The sequence below is a fragment of the Bos indicus genome, chromosome 24 (genome assembly GCF_029378745.1).
Source record: "Bos indicus isolate NIAB-ARS_2022 breed Sahiwal x Tharparkar chromosome 24, NIAB-ARS_B.indTharparkar_mat_pri_1.0, whole genome shotgun sequence".
In the NCBI taxonomy this organism is placed as follows: domain Eukaryota; kingdom Metazoa; phylum Chordata; class Mammalia; order Artiodactyla; family Bovidae; genus Bos; species Bos indicus.
In genome coordinates, this window is record NC_091783.1 from 5,286,111 (window position 1) to 5,299,755 (window position 13,645).

Genomic DNA, 13,645 nt, shown 5'->3' on the forward strand with positions numbered 1-13,645 from the left:
CTGTATAGAAGGAGAAGTTTTGAAACTACTGTAAAAATAAGACCAATAACTGGAAGCAGGAGGCTTAAGTCCAAACCCTGACTCCAGGGAACTCCTGACTGCAAGAAACATTAATTGACAGGAGCTCATCAAATGCCTCCATACCGACACTGAAACCAAGCACCACACAAGGGCCAACAAGTTCCAGGGCAAGACATACCAAGCAAATTCTCCAGCAACACAGGAGCACAGCCCTGAGCTTCAAGATACAGGCTGCCCAAAGTCACCCCAAAACCATAGACATCTCATAACTCATTACTGGACATTTCATTGCACTCCAGAGAGAAGAAATACAGCTCCACCCACCAGAACACCGACACAAACTTCCCTAACCAGGAAACCTTGACAAGCCACCTGTACAAACCCACACACAGCGAGGAAATGCCACAATAAAGAGAACTCCACAAACTGCCAGAATACAGAAAGGACACCCCAAACTCAGCAATTTAAACAAGATGAAGAGACAGAGGAATACCCAGCAGATAAAGGAACAGGATAAATGCCCACCAATCCAAACAAAAGAGGAAGAGATAGGGAATCTACCTGATAAAGAATTCCAAATAATGATAGTGAAATTGATCCAAGATCTTGAAATTAAAATGGAATCACAGATAAATAGCCTGGAGACGAGGATTGAGAAGATGCAAGAAAGGTTTAACAAGGACCTAGAAGAAATAAAAAAGAGTCAATATATAATGAATAATGCAATAAATGAAATTAAAAACACTCTGGAGGCAACAAATAGTAGAATAACAGAGGCAGAAGATAGGATTAGTGAATTAGAAGATAGGATGGCAGAAATAAATGAATCAGAGAGGATAAAAGAAAAACGAATTAAAAGAAATGAGGACAATCTCAGAGACCTCCAAGACAATATTAAACGCTACAACATTCGAATCATAGGGGTTCCAGAAGAAGAAGACAAAAAGAAAGACCATGAGAAAATACTTGAGGAGATAATAGTTGAAAACTTCCCTAAAATGGGGAAGGAAATAATCACCCAAGTCCAAGAAACCCAGAGAGTCCCAAACAGGATAAACCCAAGGTGAAACACCCCAAGACACATATTAATCAAATTAACAAAGATCAAACACAAAGAACAAATATTAAAAGCAGCAAGGGAAAAACAACAAATAACACACAAGGGAATTCCCACAAGGATAACAGCTGATCTTTCAATAGAAACTCTTCAAGTCAGGAGGGAATGGCAAGACATACTTAAAATGATGAAAGAAAATAACCTACAGCCCAGATTATTGTACCCAGCAAGGATCTCATTCAAGTATGAAGGAGAAATCAAAAGCTTTTCAGACAAGCAAAAGGTGAGAGAATTCTGCACCACCAAACCAGCTCTCCAACAAATACTAAAGTATATTCTCTAGACAGGAAACACAAAAACGGTGTATAAATTCGAACCCAAAACAATAAAGTAAATGGCAACAGGATCATACTTATCAGTAATTACCTTAAACATAAATGGGTTGAATGCCCCAACCAAAAGAAAAAGACTGGCTGAATGGATACAAAAATAAGACCCCTACATATGTTGTCTACAAGAGACCCACCTCAAAACAGGGGACACATACAGACTGAAAGTGAAGGGCTGGAAAAAGATTTTCCATGCAAATAGGGACCAAAAGAAAGCAGGAGTAGCAATACTCATATCAGATAAAATAGACTTTAAAACAAAGGCAGTGAAAAGAGACAAAGAAGGTCACTACATAATGATCAAAGGATCAATCCAAGAAGAAGATATAACAATTATAAATATATATGCACCCAACACGGGAGCACCACAGTATGTAAGACAAATGCTAACAAGTATGAAAGGAGAAATTAACAATAACACAATAATAGTGGGAGACTTTAATACCCCACTCACACCTATGGATAGATCAACTAAACAGAAAATTAACAAGGAAACACAAACTTTAAATGATACAATAGACCAGTTAGACCTAATTGATATATATAGGACATTTCATCCCAAAACAATGAATTTCACCTTTTTCCCAAGCGCACATGGAACCTTCTCCAGGATAGATCACATCCTGGGCTATAAATCTAGCCTTGGTAAATTCAAAAAAATAGAAATCATTCCAAGCATCTTTTCTGACCACAATACAGTAAGATTAGATCTCAACTACAGGAGAAAAACTATTAAAAATTCCAACATATGGAGGCTGAACAACACGCTGCTGAATAACCAACAAATCACAGAAGAAATCAAGAAAGAAATAAAAATTTGCATAGAAATGAATGAAAATGAAAACACAACAACCCAAAACTTGTGGGACACGGTAAAAGCAGTCCTAAGGGGAAAGTTCATAGCAATACAGGCACACCTCAAGAAACAAGAAAAAAGTCAAATAAATAACCTAACTCTACACCTAAAGCAACTAGAAAAGGAAGAAATGAAGAACCCCAGGGTTAGTAGAAGGAAAGAAATCTTAAAAATTAGAGCAGAAATAAATGCAAAAGAAACAAAAGAGACCATAGCAAAAATCAACAAAACCAAAAGCTGGTTCTTTGAAAGGATAAATAAAATTGACAAACCATTAGCCAGACTCATCAAGAAACAAAGGGAGAAAAATCAAATCAATAAAATTAGAAATGAAAATGAAGAGATCACAACAGACAACACAGAAATACAAAGGATCATAAGAGACTACTATCAACAATTATATGCTAATAAAATGGACAACGTGGAAGAAATGGACAAATTCTTAGAAAAGTACAACTTTCCAAAACTCGACCAGGAAGAAATAGAAAATCTTAACAGACCCATCATAGCACGGAAATTGAAACTGTAATCAAAAATCTTCCAGCAAACAAAAGCCCCGGTCCAGACGGCTTCACAGCTGAATTCTACCAAAAATTTAGAGAAGAGCTAACACCTATCCTGCTCAAACTCTTCCAGAAAATTGCAGAGGAAGGTAAACTTCCAAACCCATTCTATGAGGCCACCATCACCCTAATACCAAAACCTGACAAAGATCCCACAAAAAAAGAAAACTACAGGCCAATATCACTGATGAACATAGATGCAAAAATCCTTAACAAAATTCTAGCAATCAGAATCCAACAACACATTAAAAAGATCATACACCATGACCAAGTGGGCTTTATCCCAGGGATGCAAGGATTCTTCAATATCCACAAATCAATCAACCACATTAACAAATTGAAAAATAAAAACCATATGATTATCTCAATAGATGCAGAGAAAGCCTTTGACAAAATTCAACACCCATTTATGATAAAAACTCTCCAGAAAGCAGGAATAGAAGGAACATATCTCAACATAATAAAAGCTATATATGACAAACCCACAGCAAACATTATCCTCAATGGTGAAAAATTGAAAGCATTTCCTCTAAAGTCAGGAACAAGACAAGGGTGCCCACTTTCACCATTACTATTCAACATAGTTTTGGAAGTTTTGGCCACAGCAAATCAGAGCAGAAAAAGAAATAAAAGGAATCCAAATTGGAAAAGAAGAAGTAAAACTCTCACTATTTGCAGATGACATGATCCTCTACATAGAAAACCCTAAAGACTCCACCAGAAAATTACTAGAACTAATCAATGACTATAGTAAAGTTGCAGGATATAAAATCAACACACAGAAATCCCTTGCATTCCTATACACTAATAATGAGAAAACAGAAAGAGAAATTGAGGAAACAATTCCATTCACCATTGCAAGGGAAAGAATAAAATACTTAGGAATATATCTACCTAAAGAAACTAAAGACCTATATATAGAAAACTATAAAACACTGGTGAAAGAAATCAAAGAGGACACTAATAGATGGAGAAATATACCATGTTCATGGATTGGAAGAATCAATATAGTGAAAATGAGTATACTACCCAAAGCAATTTATAGATTCAATGCAATCCCTATCAAGCTACCAACAGTATTCTTCACAGAGCTAGAACAAATAATTTCACAATTTGTATGGAAATACAAAAAACCTCGAATAGCCAAAGCGATCTTGAGAAAGAAGAATGGAACTGGAGGAATCAACCTACCTGACTTCAGGTTCTACTACAAAGCCACAGTTATCAAGACAGTATGGTACTGGCACAAAGACAGAAATATAGATCAATGGAACAAAATAGAAAGCCCAGAGATAAATCCACGCACATATGGACACCTTATCTTTGACAAAGGAGGCAAGAATATACAATGGATTAAAGACAATCTCTTTAACAAGTGGTGCTGGGAAATCTGGGCAACCACTTGTAAAAGAATGAAACTAGAACACTTTCTAACACCATACACAAAAATAAACTCAAAATGGATTAAAGATCTAAACGTAAGACCAGAAACTATAAAACTCCTAGAGGAGAACATAGGCAAAACACTCTCCAACATACATCACAGCAGGATCCTCTATGACCCACCTCCCAGAATATTGGAAATAAAAGCAAAAATAAACAAATGGGACCTAATTAACCTTAAAAGCTTCTGCACATCAAAGGAAACTATTAGCAAGGTAAAAACACAACCTTCAGAATGGGAGAAAATAATAGCAAATGAAGCAACTGACAAAGAACTAATCTCAAAAATATACAAGCAACTCCTACAGCTTAAGTCCAGAAAAATAAATGACCCAATCAAAAAATGGGCCAAAGAACTAAATAGACATTTCTCCAAAGAAGACATACATAGGGCTAACAAACACATGAAAAGATGCTCAACATCACTCATTATCAGAGAACTGCAAATCAAAACCACTATGAGGTACCATTTCACACCAGTCAGAATGGCTGCGATCCAAAAGTCTACAAATAATAATTGCTGGAGAGGGTGTGGAGAAAAGGCAACCCTCTTACACTGTTGGTGGGAATGCAAACTAGTACAGCCACTATGGAGAACAGTGTGGAGATTCCTTAAAAAACTGGAAATAGAACTGCCTTATGACCCAGCAATCCCACTGCTGGGCATACACACTGAGGAAACCAGAAGGGAAAGAGACAAGTGTACCCCAATGCTCATCGCAGCACTGTTTATAATAGCCAGGACATGGAAGCAACCTAGATGTCCATCAGCAGATGAATGGATAAGAAAGCCATGGTACATATACACAATGGAGTATTACTCAGCCATTAAAAAGAATACATTTGAATCAGTTCTAATGAGGTGGATGAAACTGGAGCCTTAATACAGAGTGAAGTAAGCCAGAAAGAAAAACACCAATACAGTATACTAACGCATATATATGGAATTTAGAAAGATGGTAACAATAACCTTGTGTACGAGACAGCAAAAGAGACACTGATGTATAGAACAGTCTTCTGGACTCTGTGGGAGAGGGAGAGGGTGGGAAGATTTGGGAGAATGGCATTGAAACATGTAAAATATCATATATGAAACGAGATGCCAGTCCAGGTTCGATGCACAATACTGGATGCTTGGGGCTAGTGCACTGGGATGACCCAGAGGGATGGTATGGGGAGGGAGGAGGGAGGAGGGTTCAGGATGAGGAACACATGTATACCTGTGGCGGATTCATTTTGATATTTGGCAAAACTAATACAATTATGTAAAGTTTAAAAATAAAATAAAATAAAAAATAAAGAAACTTCCAACAATAGGTCATATAAATATTTTGTCTGTTGAATTCTCATTCATATATTATATTCATAATCATAACAACTCTCACATGGCTGATATGTATAAAGCTTTCTAGCAAACCTGGGAGATTCTTAAAATTAACAAATTTAATTACTTGAAAAATTAGGATGATTGCTTATATTTGAGGGAAAAACACACGTGAATTGCCTATTTTACAGAATGAATGATAATTTTTCTGAGACTCTTGGATTCATAAGGTGGTGTTGGCCAAATATTATATATTTTTTCCTGCAGGTATTCCCTGTAAGTATGTTGGGTGATACACAGAACAGAAGTTATATTTTAATACATGTGTGTGTGCTAAGTTGCTTCAATCATGGCCAACTCTGTGGAATGCTATGGACTGTAGCCTGCCAGGCTTCTTTGCCCATGGGATTTTTCAAGATAGAATGCTGGAGTGGGTTGCCTTGCCCTCCTCTAGGACATTTTAGCATTTTAATAAAGGACAGAAATGGTACGGACCTAAGAGAAGCAGAACATATTAAGAGGAGGTGGCAAGAATACACAGAAGAAGTGCACAAAAAAGATCTTCAGATCCAAATAATCACGATGGCGTGATCACTGACCTAGAGCCAGACATTCTGAAATGTGAAGTCAAGTGGGCCTTAGGAAGCATCACTACGAACAAAGCTAGTGGAGGTGATGGAATTCCAGTTGAGCTATTTCAAATCCTGAAAGATGATGCTGTGAAAATGCTGCAGTCAATATGCCAGCAAATTTGGAAACGTCAACAGTGGCCATAGGACTGGAAAAGGTCAGTTTTCATTCCAATCCCAAAGAAAGGCAATGCCAAAGAATGCTCAAACTACTGCACAATTGCACTCATTTCACATGCTAGCAAAGTAATGCTCAAAATTCTCCAAGCCAGGCTTCAATAATATGTGAACTGTGAACTTCCAGATGTTCAAGCTGGTTTTAGAAAAGGCAAAGGAACCAGAGATCAAATTGCCAACATCCGCTGGATCATCGAAAAAGCAAGAGAGTTCCAGAAAAACATCTATTTCTGCTTTATTGACTACGCCAAAACCTTTGACTGTGTGGATCACAGCAAACTGTGGAAAATTCTGAAAGAGATGGGCATATCAGAGCACCTGACCTGCCTCTTGAGAAATCTGTATGCAGGTCAGGAAGCAACAGTTAGAATTGAACATGGAGCAACAGACTGGTTCCTAATCAGGAAAGGAGTATGTCAAGACTGTATATTGTCACCCTGCTTATTTAACTTATAAGCAGAGAACATCATGAGAAACACAGGGCTGGAAGAAGCACAAGCTGGAATCAAGATTGCCAGGAGATATATCAATAACCTCAGATATGCAGATGACACCACCTTTATGGCAGAAAGTGAAGAAGAAATAAAGAGCCTCTTGATGAAAGTGAAAGAGTAGAGTGGAAAAATTGGCTTGAAACTCAACATTCAGAAAACAAAGATTATGGCATCTGGTCCCATCACTTCATGGCAAATAGATGGGGAAACAGTGGAAACAATGGCTGACTTTATTTTTTGAGGCTCCAAAATTACTGCAGATGGTGACTGCAGCCATGAAATTAAAAGATGCTTACTCCTTGGAAGGAAAGTTATGACCAACTTAGACAGCATATTAAAAAGCAGAGGCATTACTTTGTCAACAAAGGTCCATCTAGTCAAGGCTATGGTTTTTCCATTAGTCATGTATGGATGTGAGAGTTGGGCTATAAAGAAAGCTGAGTGCCGAAGAATTGATGCTTTTGAACTGTGGTGTTGGAGAAGACTCATGAGAGTCCAATGGATAGCAAGGAGATCCAGCCAGTCCATCCTAAAGGAGATCAGTCCTGAGTGTTCATTGGAAAGATTGATGCTGAAGCTGAAACTCCAATTCTTTGGCCACCTGATGGGAAGAACTAACTCTTTAGAAAAGACCCTGATTCTGGGAAAGATTGAAGGCAGGAGGAGAAGGGGACGGCAGAGGATGAGATGGTTGGATGGCATTACTGACTCAATGGAGATGAGTTTGAGTAAACTCTGGGAGTTGGTGATGGACAGGGAGGCCCGGTGTGCTGTGGTCCATGGGGTTGCAAAAAGTCAGACACGACTGAGCAACTGAACTGAATTTAAATGCAGTGTAAATTTTAATCTTAATATATATGAATTTTGTATGTTTTACTAAATAATAGTTTGAACATATATATTTATTTGAGTACACCTATATATATATGTATATATATATATATAATCCAATGTGTATATATGTGTGTGTGTGTGTGTGTGGATGTGTGTGTGTTAGTTGCTTGGTTGTGTCTGACTCTTTGCAACCCCATAGACTGGAGTCTGCCAGGCTCCTCTGTGTATGGAATTCTCCAGGCAAGAATACTGGAGTGGGTTTCCATTTCCTTCTCCAGGGTGTGTATATATATATATATATATATATATATATATATATATATATGTAGGTTCAAATTAATACATATATTCAAAACTACTATTTGGTAAAACATTAAAAAATTCATATACATTAATATTATATATATAGGAAGGGTTCAAAATAAATAGACGTAATGGTATTTACTTTCAGATAACATGGACAGTATGTTCAGTCACTCAGTCTTTTTTGATTTGTTGCTCCCCCATGGACTATAGCCTGCCAGGTTCCTCTGCCCATGGAATCTTCTAGGCAGGAATACTGGAATGGGTTACCATTTCCTTCTCCAAAAGATCTTCCCCACACAGGGATCAAACCTATATCTCTTGTGTCTCCTGCATTGATAGGTTGATTCTTTATCACTAGTACCACTTGAGAAGTAGAAATGTGCTTACATGAATGTTGAAAAGAGATTCATGTGTGTCTGGGATGAATATTCTATCTGTGACATCCAATTATTGAATGAGACAGCCTGTGCAAATGCTCTGATTTTTCAATTGTATTTGCTCATTTCAACAGCTTAGATCTATCCTTAAAAAGCAAGCTTACATCATCATTCCCTTTGCAAGAGAATGATGTATTTGTTGACTGTGAACCAGAGTCATAAGAATTGCTTAATGATGGTGAATTGTATTATTTTGGCAATCTGAACAGTTTTTTCCAGCATACTGAAAGTAATTTTAATATGAATAAGAAATACTTAAAAGACTTGATAAAAATCTTCATATGTAGTTTCCTGAACAGGGTGGCCAATGCAGTAGTACAATAAATTACTTCCTCATCATTTTTCAGACATTACCAAATCCCTCTACATACTCAAAAGAAGGTACTCAACAGAATTTAGACATCACTTCATATGACTTCTGCAAATGGAAAAATGGAATTAAATGCGCTTACATCACTTCATTCAGGAATTATTTCTCAACATTGAAATCTTTTAGAAAGGTAGTTTTTCTCTTTCTGCAACTTGCTTATGCAAATTGAGTCAGTGCTGATTAACATTGAAGTAAAAAGAATCATTCTTTACATAGGATGCTTACTCGAAAAGAAAGTAACATTGAGAAATTTTCCCTTTATACTTTCTTCTTTTCTCTTTATCTACAACTGCCTTTGATGTGGGTGTGAAGCTGGAAATATTGGAAATGCCTTGCAGTGTCAACACTATGTTGGAATCCTCATGCTAAGGACGGCAAAGCAGAATGATAGAAGGAGCCTGAGACAGTAATGGCATTGAACAGGAGACAGTTTATCATCCCTGAAAGAAATCTCTATAGATACCTTTTATGTTGTAAAATCAGTGCCTATTCTAGCTTAATTGGTCGAGTTTCTGTTACATGCAGCTGAATGGACCCATAATTGGTAAGAATTTCTGACAAAAATTCAGGACTGTTAACGTTCAAATCCTGAATATTGGGCTAGATTCATTACTTCTTGAGAATATTTGAATAGTAATGCTTCCTACCACCAAGTAGAACAAGCTAGCTATTTGCAAGAATACCAAGACTCCTTCACTAGGAATGAAAAAAATACGAGATTGTAAAAAATCAACAATGTGCTGAAAGAAAATTTACACTATAGAACTATCTCTCCTGAAAGAAGATTAAATATTTTTTTAGTAAAACAAAAGCTGGTGTAGTTTATTATCAATAGATCATAAGAAAGAAATAGAATGACTTCAGATGAAAGAAGAAAATCTAGATGAAGGACTAACATGCAAAAAGGAATAGTGAGCAAAGAGAGAGGGGAAAAATGAGATGGATCTCATATAAAATACATATAATTGAAAACTGCACAGTGGCTAAGAGCAAGCCTTTGAAGCCTGGCTGCTAGGAATTGAATTCTAGCTCACAACTTGCAGGGTGATATTAAGCAAATTACTCTCTTTTATTCTATTTTACCAATTGTTTAATGGGAAAAATAATAGAAGCTATCTTAGACTCACTGTGAGGATTAAATTAATTATATACCTAAGGTAAAGAACAATTTTGAGCTGTACTAAGCTCTCTGTGGTTGGGTATTATTACTGCTGGTGACGTTATGCAGGAAAACCTCTGTTTGGGATTGTATGTGTGTTAGTTGCTCAGTCCTGTCCAACTCTTTGTGACCCCATGGACTGTAGCCCACCAGGCTCCTCTGTCTGTGGAATTCTCCAGGCAAGAATACTGTAGTGGGTTGCCATTCCCCTGTCCAGGGGATCTTCCCAACCCTGGGATCGAACCCAGGTCTCCACATTACCGGTAGATTCTTCACCATCTGAGCCACCAGGGAAGTCCTGTTTGGGATTAGGTCAGACAATAAATCAGATTCCACATTGCACTTTTAAAAAAAAAAATGAATTTGCTAAGTTAATCTATAGCAGCTCAGATTCTGGCTACCAGCCAGATTCCATGTTCGGAAACAAAATCAAAGGACCTGGATTTGGTAGATTCCAGTCTAGATCTGTGGAGAAGGCAACAGCACCCCACTCCAGTACTCTTGCCTGAAGAATCCCATAGACGGAGAAACCTTGTAGGTTGCAGTCCATGGGGTCGAGAAGAGTCAGACACGACTGAGCGACTTCGAGAAGAGTCAGACACGACTGAGCGACTTCACTTTCACTTTTCACTTTCATGCATTGGAGAAGGAAAGGGCAACCCACTCCAGTGTTCTTGCCTGGAAAATCCCAGGGACGGGGGAGCCTGGTGGGCTGCCATCTATGGGGTTGCACAGAGTCAGACACAACTGAAGCGACTTAGCAGAAGCAGTCTAGATCTGAGGATTCTCAGGTGACTCAGTGGTAAAATTATCCACCTACCAATGCAAGAGAAGAAGGAGACATGGGTTTGATCCCTGGGTGGTGAAGATCCCCTGGAGGAGGAAATGGCAACCCATTCCAGGATTTCTGCCTGAAAAATCTCATGGACAGAGAAGCCTGGTGGGCTACAATCCATGGGGTCACAAAAGAGTCGGACACAATTGAGCATGAGTGTGAGAACTTCAAAAAAAAGATGTTAATTTTAACGATCGTTTTGCCATTTATCCCTAAGCTTTTTTGAAGTTTTCGTATATGTTAGCCAGATGTGTTTTACTCAGTGGAATTTGATGTGCCTTATTAGTGTACATGTGAAACTAAAAATATTTACTGGTGCCACTGTCTTCAACCTTCGCTCACTGTAACAAACACCAGGTGGGTGTAGATTTGTTCCCTGAGCACGGCTGTGTTTTCCAGCAGAACATCTCTGCTCTGCTGATCTTGCTAATGGCGTAAACAAACCCATCTTCTCATGAGAAGGAGGTGGAAGTTATAAAGGTAGGTGTGTAGCTTGCTCAGTCATTTCGCATAAAGATCAAGGGTGCATTTTTCAGAAGTGTACTTTCTAGAGAAGAGAAGGCTGTGTGGACTCTGAACAATTTAAAGAAATCATAAAGCTCTTAAAGGATCTCAAAATAGTGAAGTTCATTCAGCCTTTACTGAAATGGAAATCTGGGGTTTCACTGAAGGTGTTAATTTTAAAATAACAGGGAATTCTGGGTAACCTTTACAGACAGAAACCATTTATAAATCCCTAGTCACCTCAAGGGCTTAATAGAGGATTGATATGGCCAGCTGATTCCATGTTTAGAATCTGAACATATAACATGATTGTCTATGCATATTTTATTCTTAAGTTTTTGCCTTCACTTTATGTACCCTACTAAGTAGTACCCCTCATCTCTGTAAGTGTAACTGTGATATTGTATATAATCTAAAAATAGAAAGCAAATATTAGGTTAAAATAAATAAGCCTGTAACATACTATCTCTGACTTTCACCCACGTGTTTTAATGACTTCTCTATAACAGAGATACTAGGCATTATATAGGTGAATTTACCGTACTTTTAACCTCTAACTAACCTTGTGAATAGGGTAATATTGACATTTTGGTATGATTAAACATACAAAATAATTAATTCAAAAATATCCTGGTTCTTCATTTATTATTTTTAGCTCTCAAGTTCTATTCCTCTTACTATGACTTCACTGAGCAATTCAGTCTACTTGTTTTCTTAATTCTTGGAATACTTGTACCTAACTTAATCCTTCTGGTTATATTGCATTTTTGTTTTCAGTCAGCAGAAATTTACTGTCTTTTATATTTAAATCACTGATATGTTATATTTAAGTCCTGGAGATTGTAAATTTAAGTAGATAGGCATTAAACACCTATTGAATCATCATGCACACAGACAGATTAATAGACAAGTTAGACACTGTAGGATCCTAGTATTGTCACTGAGAGAAGCTGTACAAAGTAGAATGTTTTGAAGAAGAATGGCTGAGCTCTGGTTCTGGATTAACTCAAATCCCAGGCTTACTAATATGAGCTTTATTCTGTAGTGTTATCTCTGCAAGTGTTGAACAGAGTCTCATTATTATCAGAAAAATTCTACCAATAGGCATTATGGCAGCTGGGTGTAGAAAGAAATAGTATAGGTAAAAAAAAATATAACGTATTTATAATATATATAATATAAGAATTAGAGAGACACTAGAATAACAGTGTGACTGTTCTTTTTTTAATGAATGATATTTGATAATTGTTTGAATATAAGAGATAAAAAAGCATAAAATTATTCTAAGTTTTTGAGCTGGCATAAATAAGACTGGCATAAATATAAATAAGAAAAAAGCAAAAACAAATAGAGCTGGTAAATTGGGTTAGTGTTGTATTTGAGATTCTAAATGGATATTCAGGTAGAGATTATGATAAACGTTCATTTAGAAATTTAAGATCAGTCTTAAGAAAGCCAATCTCAGAAGGAACAGTTTTGGGATGGTCACAAATAGTAACATTTGTCCAGTATTGCATACATTACTGCTAGCTCTGAACTTGATCCTACATGGTCTTTATTAATAATTATTTTTTCAATGATTGGAAAGCTGAAGGTGTATGGGTAATTTAGCCGAGGCTACCAATTAGTTAATATAGAACCCATGCATTTTCAACTTCACAAGAGTTTGTGTTATGGTAGTATAGTTAAATTTGTGGATAAAAGATAATCCCAAAAATAGTGGAGAAGGAATAAAAATGGGAGATCAGGTGAAAGGCACAAAAAGAGAATGAGTAGAAAATTTGTCCTGTGCGTAAGCAGTAAACTGCTGCTGCTGCTGCTAAGTCGCTTCAGTCGTGTCCGACTCTGTGCAACCCCATAGACGGCAGCCCACCAGGCTCCCCCGTCCCTGGGATTCTCCAGGCAAGAACACTGGAGTGGGTTGCCATTTCCTTCTCCGATGCATGAAAGTGAAAAGTGAAAGTGAAGCCGCTCAGTCGTGTCCAACTCTAAGCGACCCCATGGACTGCAGCCTACCAGGCTCCTCGCATGGGATTTTCCAGGCAAGAGTACTGGAGTGGGGTGTCATTGCCTTCTCCAAAGCAGTAAACTAGATGAGCACAAAGTCAATGAAAGAAAATGAAGGAGAAGTTTGAAGGAGATACAGCAGAAAAATAAAGGAGGCATGTTTTTGCTGTCATCCTGCACCTGTCTGAATGACTTGCTAATGTTTAAGCGTTATAATTATTTTCATCCCAATATCCACAA